The following is an 11,697-nucleotide window of genomic DNA, read 5'->3' on the forward strand; positions in this document are numbered from 1 at the left end:
ATGTTCCTTTTACAAAATCAGAACTAAATCGAGCCCTACAGAAATTTAAGCTAACAACACCTGGGAAAGATCAGATTTGTTATTTAATGGTGAAACATCTTAGTGAATCCTCTAAAGACATTTTATTGGATCTTTATAATAAAGTTTGGGAGAATGGAAAATTACCACAGGGATGGAAAGAAGCAGTGATAATACCAATACACAAGCCAGGCAAAGATGACACAAACCCAGAACATTACAGACCGATTGCATTAACGTCTAATATATGCAAAATAATGGAGAAAATGATTAATGACAGGTTGATTTACTATATAGAATCAAAAGGATATATATCACAATATCAAAGTGGTTTTAGGAGAGGTAGAAACACCATGGATTCAGTTTTAAGTTTGGAATATGAAATCAGAAAGGCCCAAGTTAAAAAAGAGAGTATTGTAGCAGTGTTTTTTGATATTGAAAAAGCGTATGATATGATGTGGAAAGAAGGTTTATTAATTAAAATTAGAAATATAGGCATTACAGGACGGATGTACAGATGGATAAAAGATTTTCTTACCATGAGACAAATACAAGTAAGGATAGGAAACCATTATTCTGAAAAATACATTGTCGAAAACGGAACTCCACAAGGGAGTATAATAAGTCCTTTATTGTTTACAATAATGATAAATGATGTGTTTCAAAATGTAGATACTGGGATGGGTTTTTCTCTTTTTGCTGATGACGGAGCAATGTGGAAGGGGGGAAGGAACTTGGGGTTTATTATTAGAAAAATGCAAGAAGCTATTTCTAAAGTTGAAAAATGGTCATACAAATGGGGATTTAGATTTTCGGTAGAAAAGACTAAGACAATGTTGTTTACAAGGAAAAAAATTGGAGATGATATTAAACTAAAGTTATATAACCAAGAACTAGAAAAAGTGAAGCAGTTTAAATTTCTTGGGGTCTGGATTGATGAAAGGATTACATGGAATATACACATACAGAAAGTTTTAGATAAATGCAAGAAGGTGTTAAATATCATGAGGTGTTTAACTGGAAGTGACTGGGGGGCAGATAGGAAAGCACTTAAGGCTATATACACAGGATTAATTCGATCAGTACTAGACTATGGAAGCATTGTTTATAATTCAGCAGCAGATACAACTTTACAAAAATTAGACCGTATTCAATATCAAGCATTGAGACTGTGTACAGGTGCAATGAGATCTACCCCAACATCATCACTACTGGTAGAAATGGGAGAAATACCACTCAAAATTAGAAGAGAACAACTAACTCTAAATTACTGGGCTAATCTGAGAGGTCATGGACAGGATCATCCAACACAAGAGACAGTTAAACCTTGTTGGGAAAAAGAAGTAAAAGATATCAGAAGTTTTGGTTGGATTGTGAATCAGAAAACGACAGAACTCAAAATAGATCAGATCAATATAAGTCAAACAACTCCATTACCAGTAATACCACCTTGGATACTTCCAGATGCCATGGTAGATTTTACATTATTGAAAAAAAGAAATGAGAATAATGGGTTCATTTTAAATTCAAATACAGTACAGAACCATATTGATACATATTACAGCTATGTTCAAATTTACACAGATGCTTCCAAGAACTTAGTAAATAAAGTAGGTGTAGCCTTCATTGTTCCAGAGTTCAACATCAAAGTTAGGAAAAGAAGTAACGATGGACTTTCAGTATACACAGGGGAAATGCTCGCAATATTATTAGCCATTCAGTGGGTTGAAGAAACAAGACCATTGAGATCGGTGATTTGTTCAGACTCCAGTTCATCATTAGTCAGTTTACAATATAACCATTCAGAAAGCAGGCCAGATATTTTAATAGAAATTCAACAAACACTATACAGAATAATTATGATGGGTCTAATGATACATTTTTTATGGATACCAGCTCATTATGGTGTTACAGGAAATGAAATGGCAGATAAAGCTGCAAAGGAAGCCACTAGAAATAAATCGGTGAATTTAGTAGTTAATTTTAGTAAATCAGAAATAAAACTTTTAATAAAACAGAAAATGAAGGATAAATGGCAAAAGATATGGGAGGAAGAAAAGAAAGGACGCTGGTTCTATAAAATCCAAAAGAAAACTGGAGACATGAGAAGTACAGGGAGGACGAGGAGAGAAGAGACAATTATTTCTCGTCTCAGATTTGGGCATACTGGGTTAAACAGCACTCTTTTTATTTTAGGGAAACACTGCACTGGTAAATGTGAGTACTGTGGAGCAGATGAGACAGTACAGCATGTAATGTTACACTGCAAAATGTATGAGGAAGAAAGACGACATTTGATTCAAAATTTAAATAAAATTAAAGTAAAACTAGAATTAATTGATTTATTCAGAAATAACTCTAATAGTAAAGTTTATCAGATAATCTTTCATTATCTTAAATCAACACAGTTATTTAAGAGGATTTAATCCTTGAGTGACATTTTGGTCCACACTCCTTACCAGTCGGTGGCGGTAATGCACCAATTTCGTTGTTTGCCAACCGCCAATAAACCTCAAAGAAGAAGAAGAAGCAGATCAGTGCCAGAGCAAAGTTCTACCAAGCTCCATGTTCCTGTGACTACTGGCTGGCTGACTTCAAGCTCCTTATCGGTCTCCATGCATGACAGCAGCGTTTTCTCCTCCTCCACCACCTTCACTCCTGTGTGCCTCACCTGGTTCCTGGTTTCTCCTCACCTCCACCCTTGGTGATTTTTGTAAATACACTTGTAAATATACTCACCTGATTCCACCGTGGATTGTTGGATTCGGATCCTGTCTCCTTTTCTCATACTCCTGGAACTACAACGACAAGTAAGCTTATTTTTGGATTACACTCAACATTTCCAAAATCTCCTCAAGACGATTTGTCATTCACCATCAATCTCCTCTCTATTCCAACAGTGGATCCATCCTGAGTTTAAGTTTACCAGCTACACCTGAACCAATAAATATAATTGTTTTTTTTACCTCCAAGTTGTTTACTCCTTGCTTCAAACCGTTCGCCTTTGACATCACCCACAGACCTTAACAACAGGTTGGCAACAATAGGAGAAACTGGAGACCCCATAGCACACCCATGTTTCTGCCTATAATATTGCTCCCCATATGTGAAGTAGGTTGACTGCAGGCACAGTTTCAAGAGTTGACACAGTTGTTCTGTGGAAAGCGTGGTCCTGCAGCTCAAGGTGGTGTCTGAGTGGTGTTCGTTTTCAATCTTTTTACAATTCCAGTCGTGTGACCGGACATTACATCCAATAACGCAGCAATTTCGGACCATCCCTAAACTGTTTTAACCTACTTAGACAAAAAAAAAAAAGTCAGCGAGAAAGCTTGTTTTCAACAGTTAATATAAAGCACTATTAAAATGGTGGATTCAGCCCCATCCTATCCCATCAGCCGCCGCGCCGCGGACAAGTGATGTCACACTCTAAAGCTCTATTCGCCAAGGATGTCCCATTTCACCATACTTACTCTTACTTCGTTCACAAATTCTTACAACTCTTATCTCCAGTAGTGCTGTACAAGGTATCACCATAGCTAATAAAGAGCTTATAATCAGCTGATGACACCACAATTTTTTAAGGAATGAAAACCAGATCCTGCTTGCCTTAGATGTTATCAGTGACTTTTCCAAGGCCTCTGGTTTATGTTTAAATTTAAAAAAAAATGTGAATTACTAGCAATTAAAGACTGTTCAGCAAATGTTATTTGTAATATTCCTGTTAAACGAGAAGTCACTTATTTAGGATTTTTAATCTCTAAAGACCAAAATTAATATGCTCCTCTAATTTTACACCAGTTATACAGAAAAACAAAAATAAACTTAACCAGTAGCTGTTGGGACTTAACTCTACAAGGTAGAGTGCTGCTCACTAAAGCTGAAGGATTATCCCGATTGACATATGCTGCTCTCTCCTTACATACTGTAAGGATGTTACTTTTCTGTGGCCCGTTGTGTCTGTTTCCCTCGTGCTCCTCATTAGTTCCATTGTTGCCACCTGTGTCTCGTCCCAGCTGTTTGTCATCATGTCTCGTCTTCTCCTTGTATTTAAGTCTCCCTATTCTGTCTTGTCCTTTGTCGGGTCGTCTTCGTTGGGTGTGCTTCCTTGAGTCTCCTGAGTCTCTCCTTTTCTTCCTGGTTCCTCGAGTTCCTCGTGTCTCCTGAGTTCCCCGTGCCTCCCTCCTTGTTTATGTAAGTTTGGCTGCCCCGTCAGCATATTTATTTTGTACTTTTTATTTATCATTAAAGACCTATTTTTGTATATCTGCCGAGTTGAGTCCCTGTTCTGCACTCTGGGTTCGCTCCGACCACAAATCCTAACACATTTAGATAATAAAATTAGTAAAGAAATTGACTGTGTTTTAATTTTATATGGGAAAAACCGTACACACTATATTAGGAAAACTGTTATGAATAACTATGAATCAGGTGGACTTAATTTTCTGGATTTTTCTACCCTAAATAGCACATTCAAAATTAATAGGGATAAACACTTTCTTAAGAATCCGACTTCTATCTGGAACCTTATACCATATCATGTTTTCTTGCGCTTTGGCGGCTTTAATTTAATTTTAAATTGTAATTACAACGTTGAGAAACTTCCTGTAAAACTTTCATCCTTCCATAAGCAGGTGCTCTTAGCTTGGACCCTCATTTATAAACACAACTTCTCACCACACAAATACCTTATCTGGAACAACAGAAATATTTCATTTAAAAACAGGTCACTCTTCCTTGAGACTTGCATTCAAAATGGGATCCTACTGGTGGCTCAGCTGGTTAATAAGGATGGACGACTACTCACCTACAATGAATTTTGTTCATTATACAAAGTATAATTTCTCAGTTAGTCTCCAAGAATTCTCAATGGTGGTTTGCGCTATACCCTCCCTCAGGCACCTTAATATTTAAAAAAAAATACTAACAGTTCTCTCTCTACTCCAGTTCCTGTCCCTGGTCCAGCTGAGTCATCAGTGGGGAAAACCTGCTTTTCACAGCAGCGTGGTTTGTTTGTCATTTTTATTCATTTCATATTTAAAACACAAAAACAATTTAGAAACCAAATGAGAAAAAAAAAACACGTCATAAAATGCAAGGTAGCAGAAGAAGAAAAAATCTTATCATATCTGCCCCTTGTTTAAAACAAAATCAATTCAAACAATCAATTCAAACAATAATCATGGTGGTATCATCAAATCAGCGTGGTAACAATAAAAGAATACGCAGGTTGTTCCGAGAAGGCATCGTTTCTCGTCCATATTGTTGCGGTTGGATCAGGGGTGGCTGCGGGTCACCGGTCACCCAGAGGCCCCCTCTTGGACCCTGGACCCTCTTCCAGCCCATGTCTCTTCCCCTGACTCGAATCTCCCTCAGAAGTGGCAACTCACACTATCAATAAATCAAGGAAACGTCAATTAAGTTTTACCAATTATATTAAAATCAAGGCAGGAAAAGGTTACAGTTTACAGCGCTGGTCTCTCTGGTCTGTGACGCGTTCACAAACCTGGAAGAGCCCTGATGTCCTGTGTCATTACTCCTTGACAGATATTGATTCCCAGGGAGTCTCATTTTAGAGTTGCTGGCCCAGTTTAACCCAGTCGTAACCGGGTCATAATTTCATTATAATCCCGTTTCTGAGCAGGTCAAAACCATAGGACCAGTCTAGATAAAAATATCCAACAATATATAACATCTTATTGGAGCCGTTATATCCCAGATATCAACTGGAAGACTGTCTGGATGACTCCCCATAAATATTTAATTATAAATAAGATGAAGGAAGTGTCATTTAAAATCTTCATAAAATTTACCCTGTTAAACTATATATGATTAAATTTAAAAGAGACATAAATATTGATTGCAGTTTTTGTGGTGACCTTCCTGAAACAGTGACACATCTTTTTTGGCACTGCCCTTTCACACGCAGGTTTTGGAAGGAGTTTAGCAGGTTTATTAATAACCATATTTTAATTTTTTGTGTGTGTGTTTTTTTTTTTTTTAATAAACTTGCTAATTCTTTTGGCCAATTTTTTCATTCATAAATGTAAATTTACTAACAAAACGCCTTGCTTTTTAAATTTTATTAAGGATGTGGAATTATATGTAAAGTTAATAACAGACTCTACCAACAAAAAGGCCCTAAGGACAATTTCTATATGTAAATCTTTGCAAATATTTGTTTAAAAATCACACCCCTGGTTGTTTGTTCATATAAGTGTTGTGTTAATCTGTATACTCAATTCATTTGTTTGTTGTATACTTATCATTTGCTTTAATAAAGATTTATTATAAAAAATAAAATTTAAAAAAGATATGGGAGGTGGTGCTCTTATTCTGAAAGATCCCAACCGGAAGTTATTGCAAGGAATAAATAGGAGGGAGGAGATAATTATAAATAGAATAAGAACCGGGCATAGTTTTTTGAATGGCACTCTTTTTAAGATGGGTTTACTGGTTTATGTGATTGGTGTAATACCACAGAAACAATAGAACATGTTTTTATTAATTGCGGGAAATATGTGGGTCAAAGAAGATTATTGAGAATGGAAATAGGTTGTAAAAGGGAACTAAAATTTGAAAATGTGGCTTCGCAGCTGAATAGTGAAGAAGGGAAAAGAAAGATATTTCGTTTTTTAAATAATACTGGAGAGAATTTGAGGAAAGAAATTAACTTATAAACACCAAGAGATGGCAGTAGTGCAACATTGATGGATGCAAGCTGCCGTTAAAAACCAAAGAAGAAGAAGAAGAAGGAAGTTATTGCAACCAGTAGTAAGTCACCGGATCAAAGTCCACAACAAACGGACCCTGATCAGAAAGACGTTCAGAATATCCCACACTAGGTAAGATACACTGACCCAAAAACGGGTTCGAGTTGAAACATTTTTTTTAAATCATTGTTTAAAATAATTTTACGGTCGCGCAGTTGGTAGAGCTGCCGCCCTTCAGCGAGAAGTGTTGCTGTTATTCCGAGAAACGCACCGCGGTAAAGTTTACACGACAACAATCCAATAAAAAATGGAATGTTTTTCCAATTATTAACACATTTACACGAAAACGTTTTAATTACAATGTCAGATTACACAGTAACCATAGATATAAACACTAGATCCCTCATTGGCTGCTGCGGCGCAGGAATTTCGGCCGCCTTCTTGGAGCGGTCGTCCGTATTTGGTTAAAGCAGAAGATGTCTCAGCACTTCGCAGCTTATTTCTTGTTCTAATCGACGGACTGTTGACGTCAGGTCTCGGGGGATAACTTTTCACAAGTAAGATGAACATATTATTGTTAGTATTTTGTGAATAGAAAATGTCCTGTATTTATATCCACCAGCTGATGTGATGTTCAGTATAACACGGTGTTCAGCTGCAATGAAGCTAACTGAGATCTGATGACAGGAATATTTTTCTAACAAGCATACTCACAATTTCAGTAGCTTTGGTTCCTTATCAACAGATATGCATCAGAACTGGAGTTTTGTTTAAGTTCATGGATATTAAAATAAATAAAAAATAGGGAGAATATAGGAAATAGAAAATAAGATTGACCTCCTTTGTACAATGTTTTTGTGTAGACACAAATCTCCTGTTTTCATTTTGAAGGTTTCCCAAAGAAAAAGATGTGAGGAAGAGGTGGAAGTATCTATGAGAAGGATTCTTCTGTACAGTGAGGATTTTAAACTGGAGGATTTTGATCAAACTGATCAGACTGTCCGACTGAGAGATGGTGTGGTACCATCGGTTCACCTTCAAAGAGTAGGAGCATCATTATAAGTTAATTAATGTTCATAAATTTACATATTTTATTGTCAGTCACAAGGTGAGATACCTGCATGTGTTTATATGAACAGGTAAATATAGACTGTAAAGTTCATATTCATTATGTTTTTTCATTTCAGCTTGAAAACTGCAGGACTACAGGAACTCAACAAAAGCTGGAGCTGCTCTGTCTGTGGCCTCTCAGGAACGTGCACGTCACACCCACAACCTCGGCCTCATGATGCGAGTATTTCTATTTTAAACTTTTATTTTTTTCATTTACCCTTTATTTATCCAGGTAGTCTCATTGAGTCATGAGAACTCATTTTCTAGAGAGACCTGTTTAGGAGCAGATGGTGGGGGTTAAGGGCCTTGCTTAGGGGCCCAGAGTGGGGCCAATGAAGGTGGAGGCAGGTGTGGGTGTTTCACCTTTTCCACCCACATTTTGATGTTGACAGTACCGGGAGTTGAACCTGCGACTTTCCCATCAAAGGCCCGTCTTCCAACCTCTGCACCACCACTCCCCCACATAACATCATATCATAATGGTCATGGCCATATTAAAATCTCACTGGTTTCCTTCCAGATGTGTTAAACAGCTACTGGTCCCCCTGATGTTTGCAGGTGGCTGTGGTCAGTGGATGAAAAGCCTGGCATGAACAAGATGATGCTGGAGATCATCATTTGACAAGAGCTACCACCTTCTAACTCTGAAGAACAACAGCAGCTCAGTGATTCCCTTGTAGGGGAATACATGTGCAGGATATTGGACTTCTGGTCCGGTCAAACCCGTACCCTTTAACAGGTTTTACTCTGGACCGGCCTCACCTCAAACATATATAAACCATGAGTTCTTGTAACAAACTTAATTCCTGTCCCTCGAAGAAAACACAAAGAATCCGTAATTTAAATACAGTTCTGTAATGTTTATTTTCAGTTTGAATTATGACATGAAAATTATGGCAAATATTGAAAATGAATATGAACCAATAATATTATTTTAGAAAGTAAATGGCATAAATCTGAGGACTTTGAGAAGGGGTTTTGATTCAATTTGGACTAAGGTCTAGCTCTTAACGTTAAAATTTAGGTATGTTTATCTCAGATTCATGAATTAAATTATCTAAACAAACTTTTAACATGCTGATCAGCTGAGTTTGAGCACAAACAACACATAATCTCGACGGCAACCCAAAGTTATTCAACCCCCACTTGTAGGTTCCAATTTTTTCCGATCGATGGTTGTTTTACTTCTAGTCTGATCTCGTGGTCAAGAAAAGTTGATTTTTCCTTAAAGGTTTATTGTTAGGTCTAAGGTGTTTTGCCGTACCTATTTGTTTGTGGGTTTGTGAATTTAAGGTGCTACTTTGAGAAGGATAGGGGTTTTTACCTTCTTAAGTTTGTTTAGCCTATGTTTTGGTCATCTGAAGATTCTCTACCATTTGTTGTTTTAGTTCGAGCCTTGTGTGGCTTGATCTGGTTTCGGTGAACCCACTTAAGGACAGGTTCTTTCTGACTTATGCTGATTTTGATATGGTACACAACTGGGGACAGTTTATCCGTTATCAGATGTGGTCTAATCCACGTTGGTAGAAGTTTATGGGCAAGCGTTCCGGTTTGGGAAGCTTTTTGTCCTGTGACTGGGGCAAAGACGTAATATCAGACCTTCTCCCCCACTTGAAGTTCTTCATGTGAGGCTTCGTGGTAGGTTTTATGTCCTTCAGTCATTTCATTGAGATGCTTTTGAGAAAAAGCGGAGGTGGTTTTCATTTGTTGGTTGGAGGTTCCCTGACGAACTTCAGGAAATGTCTGTCTGGATCTGAGGTTGTCTAGATCAGGGACAGAGGTGACCTGAGGAACGGTTGTCAGTGACCACACAACATCATTTATGGTGTCCACCCGAATACTAAGTCGGACTAGGATGTCATGGCTTATGTATACCGAGTGTGGTAAGTTTGGGACCACAAGAAATGAGTGAGTCAGTTCTCTATGGTTCCATTTAAGCCTGAGAGTACAACTACCCACAGCTTTTAAGGTATAAGACGATCTTAAATCGTTTTGGAAATGAAAAGTCTTTCTAACCACTTGGAGGTTAAAGTGTTTAAGCACTAAGGCCTCATAAAGGTCTTGGTTGATGGCGGACTTGTCAGTCCAAAGAGACAACACAACATCATTCACTTGAGATTCCTGAACCTCAATACCTTTAACCACTTGAGGGAGGTAATTAGGGCTGCAACTAACGATTATTTCAATAATCGATTCATTTGACTGACATAGCAATTCACACAAAAAACAGGTTGCTATTTGACTATTCTGTTAGTAAAATATTGAATAATAAAAAATAAAAGTTGGTCAAATAGCTTAAAAAAATGTACACAAATATATATACAAATGTATCTTTATACCTACACAATATGTAGCTACTTTGTAAAATGTGTCAATGAGGGAAGAGTGTAACCTGGATTAAAAGTGTGGATCGTTGTAGTGAAGCCTTCGTCTTCAACCATCGACAGAGGCCTCATGTCAGTGACGATCATGTTAAGGATCTTTCAGTGAAGACAGCTGCTGCTGTGGTGTCCATGATGTCTGTCCATCATGAAGGCTGTTGTTGTTTGTTATTGCTTTCTGGAATGAGAGAGTAAATATGTATTATATCATAATTTACAGCAACTTAAGAAATGCCTTGTTTCACTTACAGTGTTAGGTTCAGGCAAAAGTAGCTAAAAGAGCAATTAAACACACACACACACACACACACACACACACACACATATATATTTAATTCAATTCATCCATCCATCCATTTTCTTTACCCGCTTATTCCATTTTGGGTCACGGGGGTCGCTGGTGCCCATGTCCAGCAATCACTGTGCGAGGGGCGGGGTACACCCTGGACGGGTCGCAAGTCCATCACAGGGCCACATAGAGACAAACGAGACAAACAACCATTCACTCTCTCACTCACACCTAGGGACAATTTAGAGTTACCAATCAGCCTAACATGCATGTTTTTGGACTGTGGGAGGAAACCGGAGTACCCGGAGAAAACCCACGCATGCACGGAGAGAACATGCAAACTCCACCCAGAAAGGCCCCTGGACCGGGGTTTGAACCAAGGACCTGCTCGCTGAGAGGCAGCAGCTCTACCAGTTGCGCCACCGTGCTGCCCTAATTCAATTCAATAATACTTTATTAATCCCAAAGGGAAATTATTTGTTTTTGTAACTCGTTATCCTCATTTCATTAAGAGATGTTATAGATGCTGATGTCTGTAGACAGGAAGGATCTCTTGTAAAGGTCCATCCCACAGTGGATCTTAAGAAACTGGCTGCAGACCGTCCGATCCGTCCACCCAGACTCGGCTGGCCTCTCGGTTCCCCTGGACTGTAGGACCGCTTGAATGCTGGGCAGAACTCCTCTCAGAGCGATGGCCACTCCTCCCAGCAGTCTGCCGAGCTCCTCATAGCTGTGGACAGTCAACTGTAGGTGCTGAGGGACGATCCTGTCTATCCGCTGTCGTGAGCCGTGTTTCTTGCTAGTTCCAGGATCTCAGAGATCAGGCACTCGAGCACAGCTGGCAGGTAGATGAGAATGCATCCACAGAACATCCTTTTCAACTCATTTGAGAGTTGGGGGCCATAGTTGAGATATTATTTGAGCTTTTGAAATGTTATTCAGCTGCTGTTGTAGAAAACTGCCTTGTTGCCATGGTTACGCATCATAACAAATGTCCAAAGCCAAAAAAGTTTCAGTAAAAATCCTTCCTGCTGCACAGCATCTGATACCAGAGGAAACAATCATCCAAAAAATGTGATTTACATCCAGAAAAACAGGAATTAAAGTTTCCAAAAGCAAAATCTCAGAATGAAAGTAACAGAGCTGCTCCAACATGCAGCCACCTTGAGCTGCGCAATTCTAGAAC

At 38.4% G+C, this 11,697-nt stretch overlaps 1 protein-coding gene across 1 annotated transcript in view; it reads left to right on the forward strand.

The window, feature by feature from the left end:
• Positions 1 to 6,670: 6,670 nt before the first annotated feature.
• Positions 6,671 to 11,697, forward strand: part of acox3 (acyl-CoA oxidase 3, pristanoyl) — a gene marked incomplete in the record, with an annotated part of 494,152 nt that continues 489,125 nt past the window's right edge. Inside the window, 1 exon segment of the mRNA XM_037681288.1 lies at positions 6,671 to 6,860.

The sequence above is a fragment of the Nematolebias whitei genome, chromosome 1 (assembly GCF_014905685.2).
Source record: "Nematolebias whitei isolate Nwh7 chromosome 1, NemWhi1, whole genome shotgun sequence".
Taxonomy (NCBI): domain Eukaryota; kingdom Metazoa; phylum Chordata; class Actinopteri; order Cyprinodontiformes; family Rivulidae; genus Nematolebias; species Nematolebias whitei.